This window comes from Hyperolius riggenbachi, chromosome 1 (genome assembly GCF_040937935.1).
Source record: "Hyperolius riggenbachi isolate aHypRig1 chromosome 1, aHypRig1.pri, whole genome shotgun sequence".
In the NCBI taxonomy this organism is placed as follows: Eukaryota; Metazoa; Chordata; class Amphibia; order Anura; family Hyperoliidae; genus Hyperolius; species Hyperolius riggenbachi.
Genome location: NC_090646.1, coordinates 229,857,405 through 229,878,325, shown reverse-complemented (window position 1 = coordinate 229,878,325; position 20,921 = coordinate 229,857,405).

The window sequence follows — 20,921 nt, the reverse complement described above, 5'->3', positions numbered from 1 at the left end:
ACTAATGGTTCCAGGCACTGGAGTTCCCTTCTATATTCTCTGCACTACCACCGGTGGTAGTGCAGAGATTATAGACGAGAACTCCACCACCAATTGGCACTGCAATGCTGATATCATCCTCTTGGTCTCGGTCATATAATGTGATCGGGACCTAAGAACAGGATGTTAGCTTTGCAGCGGCAGAGGTGGAGGAAGAGTAGAGGAAAGCCAATCTAGTGTCTGAAACAGGTAAATATGAAAGTGCTTCCTGTGCCTGCTCTGCATTAGGCTGCATTAGGCAGCCCAAGTTTATCTGGCTGTTGCTGCCCTGCCCCAGGTTTTCTAAAGCGAGATAAGGTTAAAGAACAACAGGGCCTTCTGAATGGCTGGCACATATGACAATAATATTGGAGAAGTTTAAGTATGACTCCAGCCCTGAAAATCAGCCAGGCTAAAATCCACTAGTTTGTTATTGCTAGAAATGGTTTTCGTTCAACTCTACAATTAGAGTCACCCAGGCAGATTTGTCAAAGCCAGTGCATGGAGACCTGGAGAAAAGATGGAGCAGGTGTTGGATCAAGGATCCTGGTTGGTTGCTCTAAGCAGCAGCCCCATTTCTGCAGCAGTTTTATGTCAGATTTGCTCCTTTTCTCTTTTCACTGGTTTTGATACATCTGGCCCACTGTTCACACATTTTCCCTCTGTTGTCTGTTACTAATTCCTGTATGACCATCCTCTAAAATTTACAGGAATGACTCTTAGATGGTCTTATCTCTGGTAAGTGTGGTCTTCTGTTTCAGTTGTAATAAGTGCCTTCTGAATGGAAATGCCAGCAGTCAGTGGGAAAAGGCAAGGTTTATGGAGCATTGTAGAACACTGTAAAGCCTCCCAAGCATAAGCTAATTTAATGTGCAAAGAAAAAAGATTGTATGCAGATTTGAAGGAAGAAAATTTGGGAAACGCTACACACAACTTAAGTTTAAAGGTGCATACACACATCCAATCTTGATTGGCCAATTAAAAATCTATAATCTTAATCTATAATCTTCTATAGTCTTTATATTTTAATCTTGGAGTTGCCTTGAATATTTATAAGAGATGTACCTTCTTAAATTATCCTAACTGCTGGTGAAGCTGCTTTGTAAACATATCAAGCATGCATAGATGGTGTAGTTTTGGAGAGCATACCAGTGGTTTAGGTGTGGGTGAAAAGTACTAGGGACATCTTTATCAATATGCTGGTGTTTTAGCTATTTTTATCAGTTTTTGGCACTACACCCCCCGTGATCAACCCTTACTGATCCTTTTATCAGTAAATATCCTTCCTAGCACCTAACTGTAACATCCATTCCTAATTCTAACCCTTTTCTGATAGCTAATCGTCCCATCCCCCCAGCATTAGCCTCATCCCAACCCTGCTTAACCTTAACCTCCCCTTAATTCCCAACAAATTCCAACCTCCCCTTCCTAGTGTTACCCCCTTCCTAAGACCTAAACCTATACTTTCTTCTGATGCCTATTACCTTCTAACCCTAATATCTAAATCTAACCACCTCTTAACCTCCAAAACTTAGTCCAAGCACCAGGGGCCAATGTACCTTCTGAGCACTGGTGTTAGCTTTAAGACACATCTTCACATATGGTAAAGTTGGGTGTCTGAACCAAGCAGCCCCCATCAAAATATCTACCTTACAAGGAAGGTCACTTCCTCCCATCCATTGGCATAGTCTTCTGCTTTAATACAGTCAAAACCTAAGACTAAGCTATATACAGAAAAATAACATTTGGCCCTTATTCAATCCCTTTTTTCTCCAACTTTTTCTCCTAAGAGATCATTTTTCGTCTTCTCTTTAATTTATCATCACTCTGCAATTGAAAAGTAGGTGAAAAAGTACTGTCAACATTGTTCTGAGTATTTCCGCACTTGCAAGTGGTTGCATTTTATTGTTAAGGTGCAGTGAAAATGAGACACTGGCACCATCTTCTTATTATTGTTCTTTTATTGAAGGGATAAGGACATACTGTATACAGCAAAATTTCGGAGCGTTGGTAAGAGCTCCTTTCTCAAGCTTATCCAAATCCCTAATGACACAGTGTTAGCATTGCATCCTGCTTTATACTCAACAACCACCAGAATCAACCAATGAATGGTCAGCTAGCTAATAAGCTGACTACTACCTGCATCAGGTGACACGCACAGACCTGATGGAGAACTAGCAGTGTTAACATTCAAATTAGATAAGCCAACCAATGGCCGCTCACCCTGCTGCCTGTGCATAGAGACACTCATACATTTCCCACTGGCAGTTCCTCCCACCTCTGATGTCAAACCTGCCCTGCTGGGAGTGGCCAAGCCCTTACAGTGCTAAGATGTGAAAGATCCTTTTCTACAGAGCGAGTGTGCTGTTATGTCTATTAATATCTCTATTACTATCCTTAATTATATGTCACTACACTGGTATGGTCTGCTCTGGGCCTAATTGCTCTGCAGAGCGTGTGCTCCTTCACACCTATTCTCATTGTTAAGGTGCAAAAATATTATTTAGCAGAAAACTTAGGAGAAAAAGTTAAATTAATTGGGGCCAGTGTGTATTTTAATGGAGTAAGCACACCACCTGGGCCCATATGCAATTAGCTTTTTCACCTGGGTATTCGCCTAGATAGTATTTACACAACTTGTCAATATAGTGCCTTTTAAACCACCAGCAAGTAAGAAAATACTCCAAATAATTTTGAGAGTACCTACTTTTTGATACTACTTCAATAACAAAGTGCTGAAAAGTAAAAAAAAAAAAAACAAAAAACCCTCTCCTAGGAGAAACTGAGGAGAAAAAATTAATTGCATAAGGCCTTGGTATAAGTGTTAGCCCTAGAAAATTGTTTTTTTTCGGGGGGGGGGGGGGGGGGGGGGGGAGCTTACAGTGGGTTGCAAAAGTATTCGGCCCCCTTGAAGTTTTCCACATTTTGTCACATTACTGCCACAAACATGCATCAATTTTATTGGAATTCCATGTGAAAGACCAATACAAAGTGGTGTACATGTGAGAAGTGGTACGAAAATTATACATCATTCCAAACATTTTTTACAAATAAATAACTGCAAAGTGGGGTGTGCGTAATTATTCGGCCCCCTGAGTAAATAATTTGTAGAACCACCTTTTGCTGCAATTACAGCTGCCAGTCTTTTAGGGTATGTCTCTACCAGCTTTGCACATCTGGAGAATGAAATCCTTGCCCATTCTTCTTTGCAAAACAGCTCCAGCTCAGTCAGATTAGATGGACAGCGTTTGTGAACAGCAGTTTTCAGATCTTGCCACAGATTCTCAAATGGATTTAGATCTGGACTTTGACTGGGCCATTCTAACACATAGATATGTTTTGTTTTAAACCATTCCATTGTTGCCCTGGCTTTATGTTTAGGGTCATTGTCCTGCTGGAGGTGAACCTCCGCCCCAGTCTCAAGTCTTTTGCAGTCTCCAAGAGGTTTTCTTCCAAGTTTGCCCTGTGTTTGGCTCCATCCATCTTCCCATTAACTCTTACCAGCTTCCCTGTCCCTGATGAGAGAAGCATGATGCTGCCACCACCATATTTGACAGTAGGGATGTTGTGTTCAGAGTGATGTGCAGTGTTATTTTTCCGCCACACATAGCGTTTTGCATTTTGACCAAAAAGTTCCATTTTGCTCTCATCTGACCAGAGCACCTTCTTCCACATGTTTGCTGTGTCCCCCACATGGCTTGTGGCAAACTGCAAACGGGACTTCTTATGCTTTCTGTTAACAATGCCTTTCTTCTTGCCACTCTTCCATAAAGGCCAACTTTGTACAGTGCATGACTTATAGTTGTCCTATGGACAGAGTCTCCCACCTGAGCTGTTGATCTCTGCAGCTCGTCCAGAGTCACCATGGGTCTCTTGACTGCATTTCTGATCAGCGCTCTCCTTGTTTGGCCTGTGAGTTTAGGTGCATGGCCTTGTCTTGGTAGGTTTACAGTTGTGCCATACTCCTTCCATTTCTGAATGATTGCTTGAACAGTGCTCCGTGGGATGTTCAAGGCTTTGGAAATCTTTTTGTAGCCTAAGCCTGCTTTAAATTTCTCAATAACTTGATCCCTGACCTATCTTGTGTGTTCTTTGGACTTCACGGTGTTGTTGCTCCCAATATTCTCTTAGACAACCTCTGAGCCCCTCACAGAGCAGCTGTATTTATACTGACTTTAGATTACATACAGGTGCACTCTATTTAGTCATTAGCACTCATCAGGCAATGTCTTTAGGCAACTGACTGCACTCAGATCAAAGGGGGCCGAATAATTATGCACACCCCACTTTGCAGTTATTGATTCGTAAAAAATGTTTGGAATGATGTATGATTTTCGTTCCACTTCTCACATGTACACCACTTTGTGTTGGTCTTTCATGTGGAATTCCAATAAAATTGATTCATGTTTGTGGCAGTAATGTGACAAAATGTGGAAAACTTCAAGGGGGCCGAATACTTTTGCAACCCACTGTATAATGCCAGCTTTATTGAAATAAAAGATAATAAAATACTGTAGGAATGTGACTTATAGTAGCGATGAGTTCAACAGTTGTAGAATTCTGAGAAATATGCTCCAGCAAATGTTATAAAAGTAGATAAAAACCCAAGTGAAACTATCAGAAGAGTAAGATGTATTGCATGCCCAACAGTGCATATAAAGCAGGGTATTTCCATAACCACAGTTTCAAGAAAAACATATCAGATCATATGCAATTTACTTTTTATCCTAAGTTTTCTCCTAGGAGATCATTTTTAATCTTCTGTTTAAGATAACTTTTCAGCAGTTAAAAAAGTAACAAAAAGTAGGTGAGAAATTACTGTCAAAAGTATTGCATTTTTTTTTGCTTGGTGGCTTAAAAGGCATTTTATATCGCAAGGTGTGAAAATGTCACCAGGAGAAAACTTAGGAGAAAAAATGAATTGCATATGGTCCATGGGGTGTTAACTAAACATCTGCATCCCCCTCCCTGCCCCCCCCCCCCCCCCCGGCCAAAACTCACTAGGAATGTAATATGCATTGCAACAATGCACTACTGATGAAGTTTTTAGCCAATGATTAAATAAAGGGAAGCACAGTCAGCAGTGTTAAAGTGAATCTGAAGTGAAAATAAACTTATGATATAATGATTTGTATGTGTACTACAGCTAAGAAATGAAACATTAGCAGCACAGATATGAGTCTCTTATTGTTTCCAGTACATAAAGAGTTAGGGAACTTCAGTTGTTATCTATGCAAAAGAGCTTCTCTGAAAGAGCGAGAGCTCTGTCTTCTGATGCTTTTATCTCTACTGTCTCTCACTGTATCTTGTTTGTTTAAGGTTTTACTACAGAGGAATGTTGAAAAGGTCATTAGCTTTTCTCTGTGAAATCATGTAATATGCTAAGTGTAATGTGTAAACTGCAAATATTAGAGAATGATGCAATGTTATTAAAAAAAAAAAAGCTTTATAACTCAAAATAAAAATAGGAGACTTTTTTCTTTGCTACTAATGTTCTATTAATTATCTGTACTACACATACAATTCATTATATCATACGTTTTTTATTTCGCTTTAGTGTCACTTTAAGTGTGAGGTAAAGCAATTCATATATCCCAGATTTGTTTATAGTTATTTGAGGCACCCTGTTGATAAAAAGTCTCATGGAAGGGAAGGATTGTATTAACAGCCTTTATCCAGTTAGCAAAAGAGAGCACTGCAGGTTGTAACCAGTGCTTTATAAGGAGTTTGCGTGCAATGTGAAGAGAGTGTAACAAGAAAAGCTTTGTATATTTGCTCCTTGAACCTGGAGGCACAATGTTTAGCAAGAAGAAAATGGGGTCCAGAACTATGTAACATCCCATTTTACCATGCATAAGGTAAAGTATTCTTTTAAGATCCATATCTACAGTATTTACCTATGTTCTTCTTTTTGGTTCTTCCATTCTCTGTCTTAAGCGTTCTTCGTTGCCGAACATTGCCCACCATCTGTACCTTTCACTTGTCCGGTGCACGCTGACAGGCCAGCAATTTCCAATCCTTCAGCTGAGTAAATCATGTCTCTTGCCTGTTAATGTTTATGTGCATTTTTTTTTTCATCTGTACATTTTCCTTTCTTGTTCTTTTATTATTTTTGTTTGTCATCTGTATGTATCTGTTCTGTATGTTATGTTGCTCCTCTAATCTCCCTTATACCTCTTGCTTGAGGAATGACTAGCTGGCAGCAGATTAAAATTGTAACGTTATGATCTGTAGTGGGCTGTAATTTTTTTTTTTATTTACCCAGATCATGCTTCCTTTGCTGGACTTTCTTGGTGATAAAGCCATTATTATAAAGCCATTATTTTCATTTTGGATACCGAGTGGATTAGGGAACCAAAGAATTTAAATGACATGAATCAGTGTCACAACTGATTCAAGAGGAAAGGCGATATAGTAGCAAGCCTTGAAATAAACAATTTCTGCAGAACTAAACTACAGCTTTGCTAACATTTATAGGTAGTTTCTTCTAGTCAGAACTGGCCTGTGCTGTTATTAGTTGTTAGCTTTCAGCCATGCATGAACCGCTAGCAGTTTTGCAAGATTTTCATTGAGCTTCCAATAAGTCTACAAGCATCTTGTGAACAGGTTTACATTCAATTCGAAAATATTATCATAATGAACAATTATCGCAAGTCAAAGTGAAACTATCGATAAAGCATGTCTTTAGATTGCTATTAAAAAATGCTAAACATTGATCAAAAGATCAACCTCACTGTGTTTGCCAGGGATATACAGTATGTACATCTGCAATATCAATGCATGTGGACTTTGCTATCAGCTGCAGAAGTCAGTGACTTCAATGTGAAATGCAAAATGTAGTCCAAAAACCGCCAGCAATCTTTTGATTGCGATTAAGGGGTAAAATCGATGGAAAGATCAGGCTTTTTACAGTACTTCTATTTATGACAATTTTTACAGAAAATCCTTATTATCACGTGATGTGGCTTCATGGTGAAATTGGCTGCCGACCTCGCGAGAATCTTGCTAAATGAGATTACTGCTGATTCACTGTAAGACCAAACTTGAACATTTTGCTTGCTCATCCCTACCTTTATATTCCATGGAAATTGGATCTAGCTAGCTCCAGCAGAGACAGAAAACCGAGTAAAGAACAGATTAGGTAATATTTACAACTTTTACAGGTAGTAATTTTTGGACAAAACATTTAAAAAATGTATTAAGTGCAATTTACAATTAACTCCCAGGTAGCTAACTCTGATAAAAAGTTAAACTTCCAGTTTAATGTTGCTGTACCTGACAGAAAATCTGTTGATGAACCTATACCCAAACATCTGGTGTGTAATTGTAACAATAATCAAATAATAAAATATGAATTAAATGAGTCAAGACCTCTGCTGAATTCACTGCTCCAAGTTATAGTGTGCTGACATCTAGTGGCAAAATGCAAAATCATTTTCTAGTTTGAGAGCATTTGAAAGCAAAGCTTCGCAAGATTTGCTAACTAGAAATCCCAGGCTCCGTTATTCCACAGAAACGCTGCAGTTGTCACAGCCTTGGAGTGCATATACATCTTAAAAGCTTAGCTAAAACAGCAAGCATTAAAGGGAATGCTGAAGTGAACCTAATGCATGACGTGTTTTATGTGTAGGACACATGGGGCTTTACACCAGATGGAAAGCATCTACTGTCAGCAAAATAACCGTCTTGGTAAATTACTATAGAAATGTTCTCCAAATCTAACTTCAGGGGTTTGTTTGCTCGTGGGATGACCACTGAATATCCCAGAAGTTTGCAGTTATATTTATATATCAAATCTCTTTTCTACTGCAGTGTCTACCCCATCAGAGGCGCAACAGGTGTGCACACGTGTTCCTCAAAAACAATTTCACAGTGGATTACACTAAAGGTACTTCTTCAATTCAACCATGTTACTGGGTGTGGAGTAAATGAATAAAGAAGTGTCACAGGAGAATTTCCAGCAAATGCCTGTAGAAAGAGAGGTGTATTGTATGTGTACCTTCTATGTGATGGTGATACTTCTTTTTTTCCTTTGTCATTTTTTTTCCTTTGTCATTTTTTTTTTTTAAATCAAGATGGCGCCATGCGAGGATGCCACGGCCACAGGGCTCCGGTCTTTTTCTCTTTTCTTTCCCTAATTCCCCCGCTGGCAACCTCCTGACCACCTCCACCCACCTGGGGATGATGCAGGGGCCTCGGATGTGCTCGGGGCGGGGATCTCTGCAGCCAGGGGAACCTGGACGCCGCTCGCTGCAGCCAGGGGAGCTGGGACACCACTTGCTTTAGCCGGGGGAGCCGGGACGCCGCTCGCCTCCATGCTGCCCACGCTCTACCTCTCCTGCCGGGGACCGCAGTGAGAAGGGCAGCAGCGGCTCTACACTGCCCTCGCTTGCTCTCAGCTGTCTGGGGTTGCCGCCTAGGAAGAGGCCACCACGCGGGCTGAGCACGTGCGTCGCCGCTCCGACATTTTTAGGGGCCGCGGCTGCTCCAGCCGCCATCATCAGCTGACCAGGGCCGCCGCCAGAGACCCCCCCCCCCCCCCCCCCCGTCGCCGGGCTGGTTGCCCTTTGTCCGCAGCCCAGGATTGCTGGGGCTGCCGGACCCCCTCCACCACCTGAGACCAGGACACCAGCGCGGGCATGTGGGACGCTCTCCACGTGGAGGAGGCCTATACAGCAGTGGCTCCCCAAGCCACCGTCAATGGAGGGCCTGATGCTGCCCCATCGCAGCCCAGAATTGCTGGGGCTGTTGGACCCCCTCCACCACAGGTCGCCCTGAGACCAGGACATCAGCAAGGCCACGCCTCCGTAAATGGAGGGCCTGATGCTGCCCCATCACAGCCCAGAATTGCTGGGGCTGCTGGACCCCCTCCACCACGGGTCACCCTGAGACCAGGACACCAGCACGGCCACGCCACCGTCAAGGGTGGGCCTGATGCTGCCCCATCGCAGCCACAGAGGAGGTGATGCTGCCCCCCTCTCCAGTGGAGCTGGCTGCTGCATCTGGGCATCAGTGTCCTGCCACCACCAAAGGTAAACCCCCCCTGGCCCCACGTCCACCACTGCTGCCCAGCAAAGGTGCCCCCTGGCCCCACAGGGCCCCCACCTCATTACCCAGCGCTGCGGACTTGAAATCAGGAGTGCTACTCCTCGGGCAACCTGGTCTGAGTGCACTCTGCGGTCTGCCTCCATCATGATGCCCCTCAGCTTTCTCAGCTTTCTCTCTACTTTCGTGGACAATCGGTAGCACCTGTCTTGTTGGGTGCGTGTCGCTGTGTAGCGTCCAGTGCCGAAAATGGCAGCGCTCCTATCAGCTCTCAGGCTGCTCCTCCAGTCCCACTCTTTTCTGTTCCTGCTATCAGTGTATGCTTTGCTATGCTTGTATTACGTTAACTGTACGTGTATGCACTATGCTGTAATGCTCTCTGTTTTGTTTTTTATTTTTGCTTTAATTGTGTTTATTGTTTATATGTATGTACCATGCTTAACTGTAAGCAATGCTGTACTCTGCTTAATTGTACGCACAAGCTGTAATGTTGTCCTATGTATGCTTGTCCCATGTCTATGTATGTGCCATGTTTTAACTGTATGCTATTTCTTGTTTCTTCATCAACGACCCTGTATGCGCCAAAACCAATGCCGGGTACAATCCACCGTTGTACTTGGCGATAATAAATCCTGATTCTGATTCTGATCCTCCCAAAAGACCAGCCTCCAGTAAACTGTCAGAAGACCAGAACCTGTTCCTGTTGACCACAAGCTGTTTTATGACTGTAGAAGATCACAGTATACATACCCATGTTGGATTTAGCCTCTGATGAAGCAGCCTTTTGAGTCGTGAAATGTATGTCAGGCTTATGCCATTTAATGTTTGCTAAATCTGTAATTACTTGATGCTTCTTATCAAAATGTGTTGTGGTCTTGGGGGCATATGAGCAAAAGTATTTCTTCTGTATTTTATGGTCTTTAGACAACAATGTATAACCAAACTGGCTGAGGATCAGCTCACAAGAAATCCTTAAAGAGTAACTGTTAGGCATTAACTACAAAATTAATTTTCTATTGCAGGCTGTCACAATGTTAAAATGGATGCTGCTAACCAGGCAAATAAAAACAATCTTTCTTTTTTCCAATTAGGTCTTCTCCCCCCATGCCCCCAGGTTCTATAAACGTACACAGATGCAAAGGAGAAGTGACATGGCATGCTGTATCAGCCTGATTGGCTGAAGCCTCTGTCACTCACCTCTCTGCGCTGTGATTGGCCGCCTGGTCTCCCCTTCACTGTCTCAATCTTGCAGCCACTATTAGTGCGCAGGGAGGGGGACTAGAGGCTGTCTCCTGTCACTGTCCTCGGCCCCCCTCCTCCAGAGGCATGTCCGCTCCCTCTCTGCCGCATCTGCCGCCCGACGCATTATCCCTCTTCCCCATTCAATAAGGGTAGATATTGCACTGTGCACAGGAATGCTATGCTGAAGACTTAGGGAGTGCAAATAGCCAAAACACTTGCAGCAATTCCAATGAAACAGAAAAAGAGGGCCTTGCACATCCCTTGTAAAACTTCACTTTTAATTAATATCTGATAAAAAGGCATACATTACATATCCATAAGAATGTAAAGAGAGGTACAGGCAAGTAGGGAGGTCAACAGCCGGTTCGCGCCGATCAAGTATTGTGGCGCATCATCAGGACAACCATCCCTTGTGTCATCTCCCCTTATATATAGAAGAAGTAATCCCTCTTCCCCATGCTGAATTTCAGGGGAGGATAAAGGTGGTGCACACAGACTCACCTAATAAAGGTTCCAGGCGCTGCAGTTCCCTTCTATACTCTCTGCACTGCCTCCGGTGGTAGTGCAGAGAATAGATGGGAACGTCAGCGCTTGGATCCATTATTAGGTGAGTCTGTGCCTGCTGCCTTTATCCTCCCCGCTGTGCTCACAATTAGTGCGGGGAGGAGGTGGAGGAAGGGGGGGGGATTCTGTAACCTGGAGGGCACAAGATGGCCCCTGCCAGGAGAAAAATTAAAGTTAAAAAAAAAGAAAACCAAAACATGTACAGTGCAATACATCTGTTATGTAAGTAGAGCAAGCATTTATCTACGTACATATGAATTTTTTGTTGGGGGGCATATGATGACTAACAGTTGCTCTTTAATGTGGCTGTCAGAGTGTGAGAGAACGCGGAAAAGCCGCCGCGTGTGCTGACAGCAAGGCGGCTGATTCTGCGTCCAATGCGGCGGTTTGCACGTGGAAGCGTGCGTCTGGTAACATGGCAGAACGCGGAAAAGCCGCCGCATGTATTGACAGCAAGGCAGCTGGTTCCACGTCCAGCGTGGCGGGTTGCACGCAGCAGCGTGTGTCTGGTGTGGCTGAGTCTGTTCGTTCACACAGGCTTAGGAATACGCGCGTGCGCGCTGAGAGGCAGAACTTTTATGGTGGGCACGAGGGGATCAGCTGACCAAGCCGATCAGCTGACCCCAGAGCTGGTAACTATTGGTTGATCACTTAGGGGTGGCGCCAGAGAGCACTACTCCATATATAGTTACTGCTGGCCAGTCACAAGTTGTCTGCCGTTGTGAACACTACGTGGAAGCACTCAGACCTTAGTCAGATCCAACAGTGTGTTTGAACCAGGAGGACCTGGGAATTCACACTGAGCCAGATTACTTGTATTATCATTCTGTTATTCATCAGACTAGTTCCAGGGTGTAGAGACCACGGACCTCACACCCAGACTAGGGAATTTGTGTTATCATTCTGTTATTCATCAGACTAGTTCCAGGGTGTAGAGACCACGGACCTCACACCCAGACTAGGGAACTTGTATTACCATTCTGTTATACATCAGACTAGTTCCAGGGTGTAGAGACCACGGACCTCACACCCAGACTAGGGAACTTGTTATACATCAGACTAGTTCCAGGGTGTAGAGACCACGGACCTCACACCCAGACTAGGCATTGTTTGAGATCTGTTATGACTTATTGCTTTCCTGACTACTCCTCTGATCTCTGATTCGGTACCTTGCACATCTGATATTCCGTTGCCAAACCCTGCTTGCCTTGGATACCGAATCAGCCTTCTGTCTTTGTACTTTGTCTGTCCGTGTGTTGCCGACCTGGCTTGCCCGACCTCGAGAGCTATCTCTCCCCTTAGGAGATAGTCTCGGATCAGATAGAGACATACACCTTCTGGTGTCACTCACTCTCTGGTCCTTCCTACCACCAGCCTGGCTCCACCCCTTGGAGAGTCTCAGGCTGATGGAAGGTTCCTGTACTCTCTAAAAGCAGTATTTCCTATACTGCCAAAGTTCACCTGCTCATCAGGTGTGTTTCTCAAAGTATTACTGTTACACCAAACACTCTTATATACATAGGTGTCCAGAGGTTAGTAATATATCTGTATTATCGGTGATTCTGCAGATCATCAATAAACAGGTATATATCTGTATTCTTGGTGATACTGCAGATCACCAATAATCAGATTCTCTCTGCGTGCTGACACCGATTGTTACACAGAGGAAGTGATTGGAAAAGATGGGAGGAGAAGCTAATTTCCAGAGCGAAAGGTTATGTTTTACAGGGAATCTTGAGATTGATTGGTATGTATGATGGGTTCTGCATTACACAGATTTTCGTATTGAGACTTTGTATTGCTGTTATATGAATTTCCCTATGATTTTCGTATTGAGACTTCCATTATATGATTTTTTGTATTTTGAGAGTTTATATTGTCTATAAAAAAATATGTTGCCCTTATTATACTGTTGGCACCGCAAAAGCCACTAATAAACATTTTGCTCTATGTGGCACCCTTTGAAGCCGTTTGCCGTTTGTGCCCTTTTTACCTGCTTCAGGTTGGAGGGACCACTAGACTACCAGAATAAGTTTTAAAGGAGAGTATGTTTACTAAGCAGTTAGGGAAAACTATAAGGCCTGGAACCCACTGAAATCCGCAAACGCAAAAACGCAACCGCTAGCGTTTTGCCTGAACGGTTTGCAAGCGGATTCATGCAAGTTTTCGGTCGCGTTTTGCAACAGTGTATTTTTTTCCTCAGCGGTTGTGTAGCGTTTTGCGTTTCGCGTTTTTATCCTGATTGGTCCTGTGAATTATTTTTAATTTTGTTACAGTGTGCTGAACCGCAAAACGCTAGCAAAACCGCTCAGTTTAGGTTTTGCTGAGCGTTTCTGCTAGCGTTTCAATACTTTACATTGAAGCGCTAACGCTCCCAAAATGCTGCAGGTCCTGCGTTTGCGTTTCTGGGAAACGCAAACGTTCCTGTGGAAGTTGCCCCATCCATTAACATCAGCTGAGCGTTTTGGCAAAACGCTAGCGTATCGCAGCGCTGCCAAAATGCTCAAAAAAACGCTCTTGTGGGTTCCAGCCCTTAGGGTAGCAAAGGGACCACTAGCCTACCAGGGGAAAATATATGAGGGGTACGGGGAACACCCCAGGAAAAGCTATGAATAGCTATAAATAGGAGGGGAAACCACTAGACCACCAAGGAAAGCTATAAGAAGGAGGGGGGACCACTAGAACTCTAGGGGAAACAATAAGAGATGGGGGCTACCATTAGGCTACCAGGGAAAGCTATAAGGGGAGAGGAACCACTAGAGCACCAGGGAAAATAAGGGGGCACAGGGCTACCACAAGGGATACATAGTACCGGGGCTACTTTAAGGAAGGACAACATAAGATACACTATAAATGGGAGGGCACTTTATGGGAAGTGCTAAAAAAAAGGCACCTGGAATGGGGACATGTAGTAGCAGTGTATTATAGTAGATGTAACAGGAACAAGACATGGAACTATTACAATGGAGATGCTGTTTAGCTTCCTATAATACTTCATATTTTAAGACTGCTTCCCTTGCATAATAAAGCAACTAATAACACTTTCTATAAACTTTTTATTCTGTGTTTTTCAAAACTTTTTCATTATCATTGCAGTACTAGGAAAAAAAAATACCTTTACTTAAAAAATGAATATCATCACCATACATTGTAGCAGCAACACAATTTAAGTTTTATTATAAAATGGATACATAGCTGTATTTGTTTTTTATGTATTTATTTTTTTATTGACAATGGAACTTTGTAAGTATTGATAAAGCTATTACTGATTAAATAGTCAAAACGTCAAATCTGTTCTAGTCCATCAGGAGGAAGCAGGTCTAGGTCCTAAGTGGTTAAGCAAAATCTGAGTAACAACACTATTAAAGACATATGTTATTTTTTTCTAAGGAAAGCCGGGTTGCACCTTTAATAAAAATCTGCTCATGTTTATAATGAGGTATATTGATCCAAGTGCCTATTTAGGTTGTGGGAAGACATCCAATGGATGCAAATTTTGAAAAAAACCATTGTCTAATAGTAATATGTGGAGATCTAATGCAGACCTTGTATACAGTACTCACCCTTTTATAAATAGACCCTTATTTCCTCATTCAAGCAGTGTGTATAAAACAAATAGAGCCAGCCTTCCCATGAACCACAGCAACCACAGCAGAACTCTGGGACTGAGTCTCCTAAGTGTATGTCTGACACTGGCTTTCAGCAGAGCTATATATAAGTACAACTGCATTCACCATTTTATTGTTCTCTGAGTTCATTATAAGATATATTAATGCTAAATTATAATAACAGCGTATGTATAAGTCTCATAGGCAGTCTTTATGAGCTGCATACTACAGATTTGTAGTCTCTGGTGAGTTCGCATTGCTATTTCCAAAGCTTTCATTAGTAGGAGAATAAATCAAAGATTTTAAGATATGGATTTTCAATATGTCTCTGTTTTCTCGAACATTTACTGCAATTTTCTCGAAATTGCACTAAATGTTCAAGACAACATTACCACAATAGGTTGGAAAACAATCCACAAAGACATTGCAATAACAAAAACAATCATATAAAGAAATAACTCTAATTAAAGAGAAATAGAAATCAGTATTAACTCTAGTTATAAAAACTCCACTTGATATACACAACAAAAGTTAAAGGACCTTCTGAAATCAGATCCAGTTTTCCTTAGAAAGGTGACATTTCCATCATCAACAAGCCTAAACTGTGATGATACCGATCTCTGGATCAGCATTATGTTGATAACAGTATATTACACTTTTCATACATTACCAATTTCCATTATCTGTATTATGAAATACTGTAAATGTTTCGCCTTTATTTCATTACTGCATACATGTTTCCTTCTGTGCCATGTTATTATTTACATAATTAGACCTGTACATGCAGAGCGGCAGTAGGAGGGTTATACATTACTTGATCCTGGCGGCTATACAGGACCCTCCACTTCCTGTTCAGTTTACAAGTGCTGTGCAGCCAGCCAACGACTAAGCAGCTTCAGTCCCTGGGGTAGAAACCACATGGTGATTGGCTGGCTGCATGGCACTTGTAAACTGAATAGGAAGTAAAGAGGACCTGTATCGCCACTGGTAGCAGGTAAAGTATAACACTCCACCCAGCTGTGCTCTGCAGGACCGCCCCCCCAGCTCCCAATACTGCTCCCAGCTCCTGCCCCCCCCCCCCCACACACACACACAATTGAAGGCCCTTTTATGGGCATCTATCTCATCAATAAGGTGTCAAGATACCTCTAATCCCAACAGCAGAGTACCCCCTAGTTTGATGGATCAACATACTTTCCTTGCTTAACGACAGTTGCTTAAAAGGAACCTTAATTTAAAAAAAAAATGTTTCACTTACTTGGGGCATCTACCAGCCCCCTGAAGCCATCCTGTGCCCTCGCAGTCACTCGCAGCTCCTCCACCTCCCGCCGCCAGCTGGTTTCATTTTTGCCGACTCAGAGTCAGCGGGCTGCCACGCGTAGCTTTGCACGCATTCCCGCTGGTGCACCAGCGGGAATGCATGCAAAGGTACGCATGGCGTCCTGCCAACTTAGAGGCTGCAAGGGGGTGGTAGATGCCCCAGGTAGGTAAAACTCATTTTTTTTAAGTTAAGGTTCCCTTTAATGGACACAGACAAAATTAATTCAAGGACAGAAAGTATAGATATTACAAGTCAAGGACATTGCTATCTTTGACTCTTAATCTATACTGTCTGTCCTTGTATTGTGTTGTGTGTCGGTTGAGAAACTGTCAAGTCAAATTCTTTGTAAGTGCAAAACGTTGGTTAAATAAAATTGATTCTGATTCTGATACTTAAACTCATCTTTACCACAGGCTCAGTCCTATCTCTCTGTCCCTGAAATTTCTATTTTAACTACTTGAATCTCTCACTTGTTCATCCTTCCTGTCCTTCACCTTGTTGAACTTCATATGAACAAAGCAGAAATGGTCTAATGGTCTTTATGTGCACCTTGTAATTCAGTTTTCCTGCCTAAAATAACAATTGATAATACTCCAATAACACCAATCCCTCAAGCTGGCTGCTTAGGGCTAATACTGTATATACTCACATATAAGTTGCATATAAGTGGGGGGTTGGCCTATACACAGGATGGCTTATACATGAGTATTTACAGTATTTTAATTGGCAATCTCAATCAAACCTCACATTAATAAGTTAGCAATAGCTCAATAGGACACGTCACATACCAAGGAAAAGACAGTCCCTATGGAGAACTGGATAGACTGTAACTGCAGTTGTACATTCACTGAGTTATATCCTTTAAATTCTTCTTTCACTACAAACATATGCACACTAAGCTGATTATTAATTTATTATTTAGGCAGCGGCAACACAAAATGTTTGTCACAAGTCACACAGTAAAGTAATAAAAGTCTGTTTTTAGAACTGTAAGACTGTTCAGACTGTAAGCACAAAAATATGTGCACTAACTGTAATTTCTTTTTAACCAACAGTAGCATTTACTTGACCGATCTGAGACCAATAAATGTTTAAAATGGCTGCCTTGCTTGCGTCACCGCCTGAGGCTACCTCTTCACGGCATCTTGTGGAAACACCAGCCCTGTTTTCATGGGAAGACTAGAACTCGGAGCTTAATTTTACAGCATTTTCTCCCTTTGCTCCATCTGCTATCTAAAAAAGGTACTGCAATGGCAGTAGGCCATAAGCCCAGCGCCTGGTGACATGCGAGCCAAGAATGACACAGAGTACCATTTCTGTAACTTGTTGTTGTTTAAGTCATTTATTTTGTTCATCTAAACCTATTTTAGAAATCCCAAATGTTTGTAATGAATAACCTGTTTCTCTATTGACCTTTTTGTCCTTTGGATTGCCAAACGGCCATATGTGACTCAGCTGCCAAAGGCCCTATAATTTTTTTTGTCCCAAAGTCTACTGCTCATTGCTAAAAAAGAAGTTTTAAATCCCCCACATGTCTAGTTAGTGTTTTTTACACAAGTCCCTTATGAGAGCATACCGAATGAGTTAAAAAGCATTTAAACTATTACGTCCCGCAGCTATTGAATTTGCACAGATTGCCTGCCAATAGATTTTATATTAAGCAATGCTAGCTAGACACGCTTTGTAAATGTCATTGGCTGCAGTGTCTGCTCTTTGAATGACCTTTCACTTGAGAACATTTGTCTTTTAAAATTTTGTTTTGAACAATAGTGACAATCAAATAAATTCACTTAAGGACAAACCTCCTAGACTCTTAAAATTGACTTAAATAGTGGTTGGGAAAGAGGAGCAAATAAGTAAACAATTTTGGGAATCGCTGTGCCAAAGCAAACCATCTGACCCCTAATCAGAAACTGTTCCTCAAGATAATGTACTCTGGGAATCTTATGCTGTAGCAGTTATATTCTGCAAAAAAACAGCAACAATGGAAACCTAAACAATGACGTAATAGACTCTCCTATCCTGAATAATAGTTATTTACAGTTTAACCAGTTTGTATTTTCCATCTTTACGCATACTGGCCTTAATATACACATAAGTCGAAGCAGTGTTTTTTTTTTTTTTACCATTGTCTTGGATGCTGTGCCCCTGATTAATTATCAGGAGTCTCCATTACAAAAAGTAAAGCTGGCCATACACTTATAGATTTCTACCCAATGTTCCAAAGCAATTAATTTATTTCTGAAAAAAATCGATTCAGATTCCAGCAGGGAATCTATTGAAAATCAATCAAAGTGCAGAGATGCACTGTTCAATGCAGTGCAAAGCTATAGGCCATCGACCTGCCAATGTTCTTGCACTGCCTCCGATTGTTTCAAGTTTTCCATCTTCTACAATCGGATGTTTTGGGGAATCGATTCCCAGCAAATGAATCAAATCTGTAAGGAATTGAATGAAAACAATTGATGAGTGTATGGCTACCTTAAATATTGGTAGTATTTTTGGCTAGGAAAAGCAAGGAAAGTTAGACATCGAGCTCAATTCCAGGTCCGTTTAACCACTGTGGTTCTGATCAGAACTGCCCTTTCCCTGCTTAGACATGTGATTAATGTGATTGGCTCACAGTAACCACGAGATCATGAGCCAACAAAATCTGCTGCTGACCGTAATATAGAAGCTCCGTTGTCACTGTGACAGCAGAGCAAGCGGGTGCAGTGGTGGAACAGTGGCACGAGCAGTGAGAGCGCACAACATGCCTGATTGAAATCAACCCCCTGGCAGGGCATAGATTTCCATTAGTAAGGCCTGGAAGCGGTTAAGGTATAAATAAAAATAGAATAAAATAATTCAGGGAAAACTGTTTAATTAGATTAGGCAAACAATCAGTACTTTAACATTGCAGCAATTAAATTAAGAAGTATATGATTATTTACCAGGTGATTGATTTGTCTCTTATTGGAAGCCACAGTCACATGATCATGTCAAGGTTACTGTTTTAGCCAATGCAGGAAGCAGTAGCAATACAAGATCACTCAATCAAAACCAGCCAGCCAGACTTATAAATCAATTAACTGATCAAATTGATCATGTTTCTCCATGAATAGTACTTGAGAAGATCTGTAAAATATATGGCCTTTACTTTGCTGTACTGCCAGTGTTTTAGTAGTAGTGTTTATCAGTATATAAAATGCTGCATTTATTTGCTTTTACCATAAAGAATGGAAGATATTTGAAATTAGAACATTTTTTTTCCGCTTACACAATACCAAACTGCTTTAAATTAAACGCTATCAGTTATTTTATCACTATTGATCAGCTGTGGATAAAATAGCAAACAGCTACTTGTCAGTTGACTGGAAAACAAGGAGTAAGAAATCAGTAGAAAAAAATTGCATTTGAATGTAAGGCAGTTCTAATATGGACAGGTTAAAATATGCTGAAATACCTCATGAAGATGATTTCTTTAGCAAAACCTGCCACCTGTTTTACCCCAGATGACTACAATGGAAGTATTCTAGGACCTGATGAGCTGTTAAGCTAATTGCCTAGAGCGGCAGATTTATGGCAGGGTGGCTTTGAGGGAAAAAAAAGTTTATTTTTCCTGTCCTTAGAGACTGAAAACTTAGGGAACGGAGATAAAAAGTTCTAATGAAAGCCTCTATTGCTCAGCCTCAAATAAGGAATCTACAAACCTTTTGTCTACAACACTTTGTATGGCATTCCCTAATGTTAGTGATATCTCAGGATCTAGAGTGTGTCTGTGTGACTCCTGTCCTGCCCACCCCTCCTTATGACTTAAAGAGACACTGAAGCGGAAAAAAAATATGTGTGAGAAAACGCGGAAGCACCGCCGCATGCACCTCTAGCAGGGCGGCGGGTTCCGCGTCCAGCGCGGCAGCTGATGAAACTGCTCACTCGTCTTTGTGTCTGCCTGAACGCGGAGGGACCGCCGCATGCGCTGGTGGCATGGCGGCGGATTCCGCGTGCAGCGCAGCGGGCGTTTCACAACAAAGTTCTGGTATGGCTGGGAGCTGTAGTCCACATAGGTTTAGGTGGACGCGCGTGCGCGCTGGGAGGAAGAGCTTTATGTCGGTCAGTGCGGGATCAGCTGACCAGGCTGGTCAGCTGACGCCAGAAACGGTTGCCATTGGTCCATCACTTGGGGGAGGCGCTGGAGAGCGCTGAACTATATATACCGGTGGCTGGGCATTTGCTGGTTGTCTGCCGTTGTGATCACTACGTGGTAGCACTCAGACCTTTTGTCAGTATCTGTGTTATTTGCTAGACCAGTTTCCAAGGTGTTGATGACCAAGGAGCTCACACCTTAGTCTAGGAATCCTGTTAACATCTGTGTTATATTCTAGACCAGTTCCGGGGTGTTGATGATCTAGGAGCTCACACCCAAGTCTAGGCATTGTCGATTATTTGTTATGACCTTCTGCTTTCCTGACCACTCTTCTGATCTCTGATTAGGTACTTCGCTATATCTGATACTCTGTTGCCAAACTCTGCTAGTCTTGGGATTCCGCATCTGTCTCCTGTTTCTGTACTTTGTCTGTCTGTGTGTTAACGACCTGGCCTGTCCGACCTCGAGAACTATCTTCCCTGTTGGGAGATAGTTTCCAGTCCTGTCAGTGACACTTCACCTTTGGTGTCACTCACTCTCTGATCCTTCCCACTCTCAGCCTGGCTCTGCTCCTTGGGGAGCATCAGACCAGTGGAAGGAACCTGTTCTCTAAACAGTACCTCGTACTGCCTAGCACCCTCTACTCGGGTGCTCTCTTCAAAGTATATGGTTGCACCAAACACTCATATTACTCAGGTGTCCAGAGATTAGAGATATATCTGGTTATCGGTGATACTGCAGATCATCAATAATCAGGTATATATCTGCATTCTCGGTGATACTGCAGATCACCGGTAATCAGATCCTCTCTGTGTAACACCGATCGTTACAATATGATGTAGTGAATTGGTTGTGTACTATGAATAATTACTAGAAGATTAGCAGCAAAGAAAATATTCTCATATTTTTATTTTCAGGTATATAGTGTTTTTTCTAACATTGCATCATTCTCTAATATGTGCAGATTACACAACACTCAGCATTCAAAATGATTCTT